A 13,495-nucleotide genomic window follows, 5' to 3' on the forward strand; every position below is an offset into this window, starting at 1 on the left:
CTCTGTCGCCCAGGCTGGAGTGCAGTGGTGCAATCTCAGCTCCCAGATTCAAGCAGTTCTTCTGCCTCAACCTCCTGAGTAACTGAGATTACAGGTGTGTGCCAACACGTCCGGCTTATTTTTTTGTATTTTTAGTAGAGACGGGGTTTCACCATGTTGGTCAGGCGGATCTCGAACTCCTGACCTCAAATGATCTGCCCAGCTCGGCCTCCCAAAGTGCTGGATTGCAGGCATGAGCCAGCGTGCCCGGCCAGGAAGCTGTCTTTTCTTGAGTTATGAAACTCTGCAACAGTTGTTCAAGTTGGTGTTTGTCCTTCCTATAGCTTTCATATTTGCAAATTAATTCTGTATGGCTATAATTTATGTTTTAAAAGGCAGTTTTCTTGACTTTGGAAACATGGAAGTCTCTCCTTTAACCTGTTCTTGTTCCCATTCCCAGTCTCATTTGAAATCATTCCTTTTGTTGTTAGTGTGTGTATTTTTGTTGGTGTGCTTTTAATGCATTCAAGTATGCATCATTTTTGATTAAAAAGGCATCCAAATTAAGAGGTTTTAACACATAGGACAAACTTGTGCACTTTTTATACCAAAAAAAAAAAAAAAAATTGGGTTTTCCTTCATGAGATTTCTAGAAACACTGCCTACACTTTATGAAAACTACATAGTATTCACCTGTGACAGGTAGAGTTTATCACTGTTAATTTTATGAGACTATTTATTACTTTCCAGTGCATCCACTTAGAACAAGCTAAGACTAAGGCTGCTAACTTTAATTCCTTGCCTGATTTTATTGTACAATGTGCACAAGCACAATGGTATGCTTGTATATAGAAACTAAAAATATTATGAAGTACATAAGTTCCCTGTGGCTTATGGAGAGTTATTTATTAATTAACTTTATGGTAGGGCTAGTATGAATATCTTTTTAACAATTGTGTGCTATTAAAACAATGAAGATTCAAATGACTCCGTTTTGAAGGATGTTTTCTCTATATGGTAAAATATATGAAGAAGTCTTGATTACATGAATATCACTTGACTCAGAATACTTCAATGTATTTTGTTCACATTACCACTAAGCATATTATCAGTAAACTATTAACTGACTACACATTATGTAATACGATGTACTTTTTGTTGAATTCACCGAAGTTCTTCCATTTATATAATATTTTTAATGGCATTCCGGCTTTAACATTCTGTGAGTCTTATAAATTTGACTCTTGAATGGCAAAATAATGTTAGTATATAGAAGGTTAACTTTCATTTATAATATAAGTGGTGCAGGGGTTCAACATTTTAAGTAAAAATATTTTTACACACTACCTCTCTTTTTTTTTAAAGTTTTAACATCAGAACTTTTGGGGGAAAAACTACTTCAGGGCTTGACTTTTTGTACAAATTTTAACTGTAAAATACAGATTTATCTTGTACACGTTCATGGAAATGGAAATCAAAGCTGCTAGTGCTTTTTATTTTAATTATCTTGTTAAGGGTATCTGTCAATGGTATTTTCAACTAGATCTCTGTCTCTTAAATTATTGGTGAAATAATTGATTACTAGACATACTGTAAAACCAATAGATCCTGGTTATACGATAAAATATCAGCTCATTGGTCGTCTGAATCAATTATTTCAAGTGCACCTTATTAACAAAAGTATCAGTGGATCCAGCATAAAATTTTATAGTACTAAATGTCAAGCCTTACTGTGAATTTTGTTCTGTATCTTAAGTAAATTTATGATAATGTTCTCGAGCTGTCAACAAAATATATGTACTTTCGTGAGCTATGAATTTTCTAATTAAATTTTACATGCTATAACATGATTTTTACATGAATGATACTTTGTTTATAACTATCAAATGTCAGTATTTTACTACAGTTTTATAGTGTACATTATCACTAAATGAACTTTGATTTTAAAAATCAAATTAGCTTTAGTTGTATGTTATTTTTTACAAATAAAGATAGACTTGTATAAAGGCTACTTTCTTGTTTGAAATTATATGAAAAGCTGCCCACACATACCAGGTGCCCATTATATAAAATAGATAGGGAGAAAAACCCCTGAGTTTTAACAAGATCCTTGCTTCCTTAACTTTTAATTGTTAAAAGATGAACCCCAAATTGTATGTGCACTTATTGCAACTGTGTATGACCATATGGCTATGGGCTGGAAGGTAACTTGTAAAATGTAGTTAATTCTAATAGTGTGAAAGGTTATGCAAGCTAGTCACCCAAAATTTTCTTTAAGATTATTTGAAACTTGTTTGTAATGTGACAGCTTATCTTCTGAAATTCAAATTCACTTAGTTATACTTATTAATATTACCATCTATATAGTATGGCCTATGTGGATTGAATTCAATTTATACTGAAAAACTTAAAAGGTCTGAGAAAAAGGCTAGGCACGGTGGCTTATGCTCGTAATCCCAGCACTTTGGGAGTCTGAGGCAGGCAGATCACGAGGTCAGGAGTTCGAGACCAGCCTGGCCAACATAGTGAAACACTGTCTCTACTAAAAATAATTTTTAAAAATTAGCTGGGTGTGGTGGTGCACGCCTGTAATCCCAGCTACCTGGGAGGCTGAGGCAGGAGAATCGCTTGAACCCAGGATGCGAGGGTTTTGGTGAGCTGAGATCACATCACTGCACTCCAGCCGGGGCAACAGGGTGAGACTCCATCTCAAAAAAAAAAAGGTCTGAGAAAAACAACAACCCTTCCCGAGCCATTTCTAATCCCAAGTTAGCCACCCTGTCACTGGCTTAGTTGATCATTGCACTAACTCTTCTGCCAACAAGTTTAGAGGACAATAGGACAATCCTAATTCCTTCCCTCCAAGTTAAAAAATATTCCCTTTATACTCTGGAAATCCCCTGAGTATAAAGGGAACATCATGCACATAGAACTCTTCACACCTTTGGTTGGGTTGCATTTGGTACCCGTTATTCATCTCTGGATTTTAGGTCCGTGAAACCATGATGCAGAATTAAAACATCCCTTTCATTCCCAAAAAATGACCCCAATGCAATTTGCATCTTAAATCACTGTGGCTTCCTAGTTTCCAGTGCTGAATAAGAGCTTGACAAATTTGATTTTGAGGAAAAACTAAAGTCACAAAAATTTATCAAAAACCAAACCTCTCTGTTCTGCCTTTAGGTGCTCAAGTGTTTAACAGCAACTGATAGAACCACTTCTGATTGTGTTTCCCTTCTTTTAGTTTGATGCGGGATTTAACTTGGAAGTATGTACACCAGCGACTTGGCAGCTGAGTTCTAAGCACAATTTTGGTAGTATTTTGCTTTTAAACCTGGAAAGCCTTTGTTTTTATCTTGTGATGACGTATCGTGGTGATGGTGGCTGTTATCTATAGGGTAAAGCAAAACCCAGTGCCTCATAACTATGATCACATAACATGCTACTTAAGTACTGTCAGAAAAGATATTTTGGAAACCAAAATAAGTCTTCATTGCCCGAAGGAAGTATATGTGCAGTCAAATGATTGTCATTGGGTGGATGTCTAGGCATTAGAAGGTAAATAAAAGGAAATTAATCCATTAAAAGATCCTTTTTTTTTTTTTTTTTTTTTTTTTTTTGAGGCGGAGTCTCATTCTGTCGCCCGGACTGGAGTGCAGTGGCCAGATCTCAGCTCACTGCAAGCTCCACCTCCCGGGTTTACGCCATTCTCCTGCCTCAGCCTCCGGAGTAGCTGGGACTACAGGCGCCCGCCACCTCGCCCGGCTAGTTTTTTTGTGTTTTTAGTAGAGACGGGGTTTCACCGTGTTAGCCAGGATGGTCTCGATCTCCTGACCTCGTGATCCGCCCGTCTCGGCCTCCCAAAGTGCTGGGATTACAGGCTTGAGCCACCGCGCCCGGCCTAAAAGATCCTTAATATGTAGTAATCTACCAAATTCTTCCCTAAAAGCAAGACTTAGATAATATTTTAAAAGCTAATGTGTTTATCCAGTTGTACAGCACAATTGTATTTTATAAGTTAATATTAAAATTAAATGGAGTTTGTATTTTATTTACAAGCTATATTTAGGTGTTTTTCCATTTATAAAAGCTCTTTTGGGAATGACGTTCACTCTAAAAGCAGTATTCTCTGTGTAATAGAAAATAAAGAAAATTTAATACCCTTATCATCTAGTTCATTATAATCCCAAGGGATGGATAACAAGATAATACAATGAGTATGTAAAGATAACTTTTTAAAAATAATTTTCAATCATATAAAAAATGTGCAAATTCGTTCTCCATATAAAAAAAAAAGGACAGAAAAAGCTGAAGTCTTTTGGCAGTACCATGCACATTTATCCATACCATATTCTGTTACAAAAAGGAATTGTGGCTTAAAATAAGAGTGACTATAATTTATAATCCAAATTGGGACACTTTTGAGAATGAATGGGTTTGCCATGAACTATGCCAGTAGAACAGGCTCGGACCAGATCTGTCTTGGTAGATTGCAATATGGGTCACCCTAATATAGGGGCTCTCAAAATTGTTTTTAAAAAACTGCAATACACAGTGAGAAATGCATTGAACACTATAATCCAGGACACACACATCTATGTTTTCATATAGTAATGAAAAATGCTCTGATTTTCTATTTCACTTGTGTAGGATGTGTATTTGGAACATTCCAAAAACAATGTCAGGATGCACTGTTTGAAAAACACTGTGAAACACTTTACTTTTCACTTGAGATATTTGCCATGGGAAAGACTAGCATATTTTTCCCTAAAGGAGAATAAAGGTACTGTATTATCTGCTTGCTAGCTTTTTTGTTTGTTTGTTTTGAAATAATTTCCAGTGTAGAAAAGAGCTGCATGAAAAGCATAACCTTTGTCCAGATTATATCCACATTTGCTATCTGTGTATTTTTTCCTGAACCACTTCAGAATTAGTTAAAGAGATTCTCCCCTTTTATCCCCTTTAGACTTAGACATATATTTTCTAAAAACAAGAACATTCTCTTATATTTTTTATATTTTTTCTTATACAACCCCAATTATCAAATTCAAAAAATTTAACATTGCTACAATATTATCTAATATATAAGCAATACTAGAATCTCATCAATTGACCCAATGATATCCTTTACAGAAATTTTTTCCTTTTATCCAGGATCCAGCCCAGAATAAGGCATCACGCTGAGTTGTCTCATCTCTTTTGGTCCCTTTCATCTGGAGCAGTTCTTCAGCTTTTCTTTGCCTTTCATAATATTGACATTTCTGAACAGTAAAGACAAACTGTTTCATAGACTGTCCCTCAGTTGGGGTTTATCTGTGGCCTCATAATTTGATTCAAGTGGCTGGGCGCGGTGGCTCACGACTGTAATCCCAGCACTTTGGGAGGCAAAGGCGGGTGGATCACTTGAGGTCGGGAGTTCAAAACTCTGCCCAACATGGTGAAACCCCGTCTCTACTAAAAATACAAAAAAATTTAGTTGCATGTGGTGGCAGACATCTGTAATCCCAGCTACTTGGGAGGCTGGGGCAGGAGAATCACTTGAACCCAAGAGGCAGAGGTTGCAGTGAGTCAGGATCGCACCACTGCACTCCATCCTGGATGACAGAGCGAGACTCTGTCTCAAAGAAAAAAAAAATAGGCCGGGCGCGGTGGCTCAAGCCTGTAATCCCAGCACTTTGAGAGGCCGAGACGGGCGGATCACGAGGTCAGGAGATCGAGACCATCCTGGCTAACACGGTGAAACCCCGTCTCTACTAAAAATACAAAAAAACTAGCCGGGCGAGGTGGCGGGCGCCTGTAGTCCCAGCTACTCGGGAGGCTGAGGCAGGAGAATGGCGTAAAACCGGGAGGCGGAGCTTGCAGTGAGCTGAGATCCGGCCACTGCACTCCAGTCCGGGAGACAGAGCGAGACTCCGCCTCAAAAAAAAAAAAAAAAGAAAAAGAAAAAAAATAGATTCAAGTTATGCATTTTTATCAGGAATATTACATAGGTGATGTTATATCTTCATTTCACCATGTCAACAGGTACATCATATCAGTTTGATTCAATATTGGTTTATCAGGTGAGAAGTGATTTGGCAAGAATAAAATAAAATATATTGCCAGAGGTGGTGGCTTATGCCTGTAACCCCAGCACTTGGGAGGCTGAGGTGGAGGGATCACTTGAGCCTAGGAGTTTGAGAGCAGCCTGGGCAACATAGGGAGACCCTGTCTCTACAGAAAATACAAAAACTAGCTGGGCATGGTGGCATGCACCTGTGGTCCCAGCTACTGAGGAGGCTGAGGTGAGAGGATCGCTTGGGCACAGGAGGTCAAGGCTACAGTGAGCTGTGAACTATAAGTGCCACTGCACTCTAGCCTGGGTGACAGAGCAAGACCTATCTCAAAAAATAAATAAGATGTTCTAATTATTCTTGTGCTGATTAAAAACATGAATGGGGCCAGGTGCGGTGACTCACACCTGTAATCCTAGCACTTTGCGAGGCTGAGAGGGGCGGATCACTTGAGGTCAGGAGTTCCAGACCAGCCTGGCCAACATGGCGAAACCCTATCTCTACTTAAAATACAAAAATTAGCTGGGTGTGGTGGCAGCCGTCTGTAATCCCAGCTACTCAGGAGGCTGAGGCAAGAGAATTGCTTGAATTCAGGATGTGGAGGTTGCAGTGAGCCGAGATCGTGCCACTGCACTCCAGCCTGGATGACGGAGCTAGACTGTCTCAGAAAAAAAAAAAAAAAAAAAAAAGGAGAGAGAAAGAAAAAAAAACCTGAATGGATGCAGATGAAAGACATGTGTTTTCTATATCCACATGTTCCGCATCTTTGATTGCATTCCTATTGAAGAAACAATAGAAAATGGTGACCTGGCACCAGTATTCTCGAATGTCGTTTGCTTAGCTACATTTCTGAACTCAGTAATGACCTTCTCTGGCATTGGTCTGAATAAAAGGAAAGCACCCAAATGGTACCTAAATCTGTGACTAATGGGGCTGGTCAGTAGTCAGAGTGTTCAGAGTGGGAGGCTGTTGCCTTGGGATTCTTTGGGTTGTGAATACACCTAACTCCAATTGACTTCCAACTTAGATACAAAGGAATGGATTGGCTCGTGTAACTGAAAAATCAGGGCTAAGATTTCAGCACCGATCAGACGCAGTGCTATCTGATAGAACTTTCTGCTCTGTCCAGAGGGGAATTACTAGCCCCCATGTGGCTACTGCATACTTGAGGTGTAGCTAGTGCAACTGAAAAACTGGATTTCAAAGTACATGTCATTTTAATTAATTTAAATGTTAATAGCCACATGTAGACAGTGGCTACTGTATTATTTTACAGCACAAACTGGAATCCCTCTCCATTTCTTCCTTTTGTTTTCCTGTTACCTTTTTTCCCTTAGGCCAAGTGCCTTCTTATGGTGGCAACCCTGGCAACTTTCTGTCACATTACCAACCACCTGACAGGGAGCCTGTCTTCCCCAGGATGGCAGCCAAAGCCCAGAGACCACCCTCACTGGCCCTGTCTCAGTCATGTGCCATCCCTAACCCAATCCCTGTAACTCCTAATTGTCCTAGCCTGAGTCATGAGCCCAATTCTGGACCTACTGAGGGAGGGATGGCCCCCTAAAGAAAAATCAGGGGTCAGCCAGGCACGGTGGATCACCTGGGATCAGGAGTTTGAGACCATCCTGGCCAACATGGTGAAATCCTGTCTCTACTAAAAATACAAAAATTAGTCGGGTGTGGTGGCAGACACCTGTAATCCCAGCTACTTGGGAGGCTGAGGGAGGTGAATCGTTTGAATCTGGGAGGCAGAGGTTGCAGTGAGCCAAGACTGCACCATTGCACTGCAGCCTGGGCAACAAGAGCAAAACTCCATCTCAAAAAATAATAATAATAAAAAATTAGGGATCAGGGTTCTGTTACCACGAGAAAGAGGAAGAACTACAGGGGAGGGAACACAGTGGGTATCACTTGCAGCTTTTTTTTTTTTTTTCCTCTGTCACCGGGCTGAAGTACAGTGGTGCGATCATAACTCACTGCAGCCTCAGACTCCTGGGCTCAAGCAATCCTCCCACCTCAGCCTCCCGAGTAGCTGGGACTATGGGTGCATGCCACCACACTCAGCTAATATTTTTTGGAGAGACAGGGTCTCACTATGTTGCCTGGGCTAGTCTCGAACTCCTGGCCTCAAGCAATGCTCCTACTGCCTTGTAGATTTAAAGAGTATTTGAGAATACATTTTTTATAAAGTGTCCTGCACAAGGTAAATTGGGGACAGAGAGCAGTGCTCTATCAAAGTAAAGTGGTAAGGGTGGAAATTAAATAAAGAGACCAGTGGCAGTGTTCCACATTTAAAGGAAAAACTTAAAACTCCTAGTAGTGACTATACTAGGACTTCTGTTTTCAAGTGTTATTGCTTATTTTGATTCTATTTTAAATACATTGGCTGAGGTAGGCAGATCACTTGAGCTCAGGAGTTTGAGCAACATAGCAAGACCTCAGCTCTCAAAAAAATTTTTATTTATTTATTTTTATTTATTTATTTATTTATTTTCAAAAAAAAATTTTTAAATTAGCCAGGCATGGTGGTGCACACCTGTAGTCCCAGCTACTCAAGAGGCTGACTGAGGCAGGAGGATTGCTTGAGCCTAGGAGTTTGAGGCTGTAGTGAGCTATGATCATGCCACTGCACTCCAGCCTGGGCCAGAGCAAGACTTATCTCTAAAAAACAGAAAAGAAGAGAAAATAAATAAATAAATAAATAAATAAAATAAATCTGACACAAATTGAATATATAAAGAATATATAAATGCAATATAAACTTCAACCTGAAATGGCAGTTTCAAATTTTCAAATTCTATTACTTTCAAAGTATAGAAACCATAGGACCATGGGTCTCAGATAGGAGGTTGAAACTTCAAATGCCCAACGGGCCAGAGTGGGGCAGGGCAGGTGGGGCTGGTAAGCAGGAGATGCCTGTCCCCAACAAGGCAGAGGCCACCACATTCGATGGTTGTCAGGTTGTCATTTTGGTATGTGTGGGCCCAGTGTTGTCAGCTCCTATAACTTTTTTTCTTTTCTTTTTTTTTTTGAGACTGAGTTTCGCTCTCGTTGCCCAGGCTGGAGTGCAATGGCACAATTTTGACTCACTGCAACCTCTGCCTTCCAGCTTCAAACGATTCTCCTGCCTCAGCCTCCTGAGTAGCTGGGATTACAGGCATCTGCAACTATTCCCGGCTAATTTTTTGTATTTTTAGTAGAGATAGGGTTTCACCATGTTGGCCAGGCTGGTCTTGAACTCCTGACCTCAGGTGATCCACCTGCCTTGGCCTACCAAAGTGCTGGGATTACAGGCGTGAGCCGCCATGCCAGACCTGCTCATCTAACTTTTCAGAAGATGGCAGAAATCCAGATTTTCATATGAAATGTCCTTTTTTTTTTGGAGACGGAATCTCGTTCTGCTGCCTTGGCTGGAGTGCAGTGGCACAATCTTGGCTCACTGCAACCTCTGCCTCCTGGGTTCAAGCACTTCTCCTGCCTCAGCCTCCCGAGTAGCTGGGACTACAGGCACGTGCCACCACACCCAGCTAATTTTTATATTTTTAGTAGAGACAGGGTTTCACCATGTTGGCCAGGATGGTTTCAATCTCTTGACCTCGTGATCCGTCCGCCTCGGCCTCCCAAAGTGCTGGGATTACAGGCACGAGCCACCACGCCTGACCGAGAATCCCACTTCCTAAATTGGTAAACTCTGATTCATCAAATTGCAGTTTTGATCAAAGTCAGTAACTCCTCACACAAATCCTTCTATGTGTGCAGAAAATGAGCCTCTGAAAATTCCAGGCGGAGTTTTTGTGCTATAGGTTATCTACCAGAAGAAAGGACAAGAAAGGCTAGAATTTGACTAATGGTTCCACCCCGCAGATTGTATCAGCACAGCGTTCCTCTTTCACTCAGTCTCTTAGCAATGCTTGCAACTACAAGGAAACAGCATTCATACCATTGTTTCTAAGACCTGGAGCAGGTTACACTCAAACCCAGCACTGTTCTTATAGAACATAAGAGTTTTGTTCCCAGGCTGCTTCTCTGCCAGCATGTGATACCCTTCAATAAATGGTAGGTAAGTTGCATATCAGGTTTTCTCCTGCATTCCCAGAGGCCTTCAGCTGCTGTCTCAGGTATGAACCCAAACTGACTCAGGCAAAAATGTGTATGCTTAGTGACTCAGAAACTAAATCATTAACTTGGTAAATATGTGCACGGGTAAGGAGGAATTCAAGGAGAGACTTAGAACATAGGCCTTCCAGTAATGCCAGTGATGATGACTGCCTGAGTACAGCAACGCTGAACAGTGTTGCTTCTCTGGTGGACCAGTGACGGGCCCCAGAATCACCAAGAATCTCCAATCAGTCATTCTCAGGAGCAACAATCCACGTAGGGTAACTTACAAAGAATGTTGATTTCAATTGTTTGACTCCTTACCTGGTAAAACAAGAAAATGTGGAAAAAGCTCCTTGACTTTCAAAATACACACCCACACACTTTTTTTTTTTTTAAGGGACAAGGTCTTGCTCTCTTGCACACGCGCTGGAGTGCGGTGGTGCGATCATGGCTCACTGCAACCTCGAACTCAAGGATTCTGGCAATCCTCCCACCTCAGCTTCCCAAGTAGCTGGGACTACAGGCACGAACCATCACACCCAGCTAATTTTCCTTTTTTCTTTTCTTCCCCTCACCCCATTTTTTTTTTTTTTTTTTTTTTTGAGATAGGGTCTTGCTCTGTCACCCAGGCTGGAGTGCAGTGGTGTGATTATGCCTCACTGCAACCTCAAACTCCTGAGTCCAAGTGACCTCACACCTTAGCCTCCTGAGTAGCTGGGACTACAGGTGTGTGTCATCACGCCTGGCTAATTTTTGTATTTTGTGTAAAGGTGAGGTTTCACTATGTTGCCCAGGCTGGTCTCAAACTCCTGGGCTCAAGCAATCTGCCTGGCTCGGCCTCCCAAAAGTGCTGGGATTACAGGCATGAATCACTGTGCCTGGCCTCCACGTGACTTTTGACTAGTTGATTTTAAAGTGGGCATATGCAATTACACACACGCACAAATCTGATCTACCTAGCTGTGAAATTGAACTTCTAGAGCACACACATATACACAATGCCAGGCAATATGGGAAAAGTGTTACAAACAAATCCCACTAGAAACTGACAAACTGTAATAATTTTTCAGTCCCCTTTGGAGGGCGAGAGGTTTATAAACCTCTGCAATTAAATTGTAACACATCAGGGTTCTTCTGGTGAGCTGGCCTCAGTGTCCTTCCTCCACCCCCAGGGTGCCTTGGCTCATGTTCACAGGGCCCATGCCCAGTGGGGCTGGCATGTGTTTCCAACAGCTGAGCAGACAGGGCCAGCAGAGATAGAAAAAATAAACGGTAAAGGGAGACACGCCAGGAGAGCAGGCAGAGTGGCTGGGAAGCTAGCCAAATGGGGGAGGCTGAATGGGCGACATCAGCCCTTGACCAGGCCCCAGCTATCCCTTCACCACTCGCTGTGTGGATACCAGGGGGATACAAGCCCCCTCTGCCTGGGCGTCACCAAGAATCCATACACCACACAGTTTATTTTTATTTTTATTTAATTTGATTATTTTTAGATAGTCTCACTCTGTCGCCCAGGCTGGAGTGCACTGGCGCGACCTTGGCTCACTGCAGTGTCCACCTCCTGGGCTCAAGCCATTCTTGCGCCTCAGTCTCCTGGGTAACTGGGATTACAGTCACCTGCCACCACACCCAGCTAATTTTTGTATTTTTAGTAGACATGGGGTTTCACCATGTTGGCCAGGCTGGTCTCAAACTCTTGTGCTCAAGTAATCCACCCACCTCAGCCTCCCAAAGTGCTGGGATTAGAGGCATGAGCCACCATGTCTGGCCTATTTTTATTTTTTGAAACAGTCTTGCTTTGTCACCCAAGCTGGGTACAGCACAAATAACACGGCTTATTGCAGCCTTGACCGCCTGGGCTTAAGCAATCTTTCCTCCTCAGCCTACTGAGTAGCTGTGTGCCACAGGCATATGCCACCATACCTGGATTTTTTTTTTTTTTTTTTTTTTTTTTGAGATGGAGTCTTACTCTGTTGCCTAGGCTGGAATGCAGTGGCACGATCTCGAATCACTGCAACCTCCACCTCTTGGGTTCAAGCGATTCTCTGTCTCAGCCTCCTGAGTAACTGGGATTACAGGCGCACACCATCATGCCCGACTAATTTTTGTATTTTTAGTAGAGACGGGATTTCGCCATGTTGGTCAGGCTGGTTTTGAACTCCTGACCTCAGGTGATCCACCACCCTTGGCCTCTCAAAGTGCTGGGATTACAGGTATGAGTCACTGTGCCCGGCTGCCTGGCTAATTTTTAAATTTTTTGTAGAGACAAGGTCTCACCATGTTGCCTATGCTGGTCTTGAACTCCTGGGCTCAAGACTCCCAAAATGCTAGGATTACAGGCTTGAGCCATCGGGCCTGGTCATGTGGTTTTCGGACCAGCATGTTCTGTAGAGCAAAACGTTCATGATTTTGAAGGATGACAAACCTGACGGACGAGGCAATGCCACCTTGACATTCCTCAGTAGTAATGCCACATTGGTCTTGTATTTCAAACTTGGTTCAAGTTTGTCCTCTTCAGGAGAGGTTGTGTGGCTGTGTTGCAGTGGAGGAGAGATGACAAAGCTGATAATGCTTATGATGTGGGTATTTTCTTTTTCTTTCCTCTTTTTGCTTTGTGAAGACAAATAATGGTTAAGGATAGATAAAATTAGCCGTGTGTGGTGGTGCATGCCTCTAATCCCAGCTACTTGAGAGGCTGGGGCAGGAGAATCGCTAGAACCCGGGAGGTGGAGGTTGCAGTGAGCTGAGATCGCTCCATTGCACTCCAGCCTGGGCAACAGAGAGAGACTCAGTCACAAAAAAAAAAAAAAAAAAAAAAGAAGATGGATAAAATATTTAACAGCGGCCATACATAATTTATTCCTGAGTCGATGCTCATTTCCAGGCCAGCAGTTTGCTCTCAATTAGGGGTTCTCAGAACATGGAACCACTGGAACCACTGTGTCTCCTTGGCAGACTGACATTGTGCTTATTTTTACTCTTTTCTTCCTAAGGCTAATTGTTTTTACCTTTTCCTTGTTGAGTACTCATTCCTAGATGTTTTTATCAATAGGCAACAAAAATAAAAATTGTAGGCTGGGCACGGTGGCCCACGCCTGTCATCTCAGCATTTTGGGAGGCCGAGGTGGGTGGATAATGAGGTCAGGAGATCGAGACCATCCTGGCTAACATGGTGAAACTCTGTCTCTACTAAAACTACAAAAAAATTAGCCAGGCGTGGTGGCGGGCGCCTGTAGTCCCAGCTACTTGGGAGGCTGAGGCAGCGAATTGCTTGAATCTGGGAGGTGGAGGTTGCAGTGAGCCAAGATGGCGCCACTGCACTCCAGCCTGGGCAACAGAGCAAGACTCCGTCTCAAAAAACA

This window comes from Piliocolobus tephrosceles, chromosome 20 (assembly GCF_002776525.5).
Source record: "Piliocolobus tephrosceles isolate RC106 chromosome 20, ASM277652v3, whole genome shotgun sequence".
In the NCBI taxonomy this organism is placed as follows: Eukaryota; Metazoa; Chordata; class Mammalia; order Primates; family Cercopithecidae; genus Piliocolobus; species Piliocolobus tephrosceles.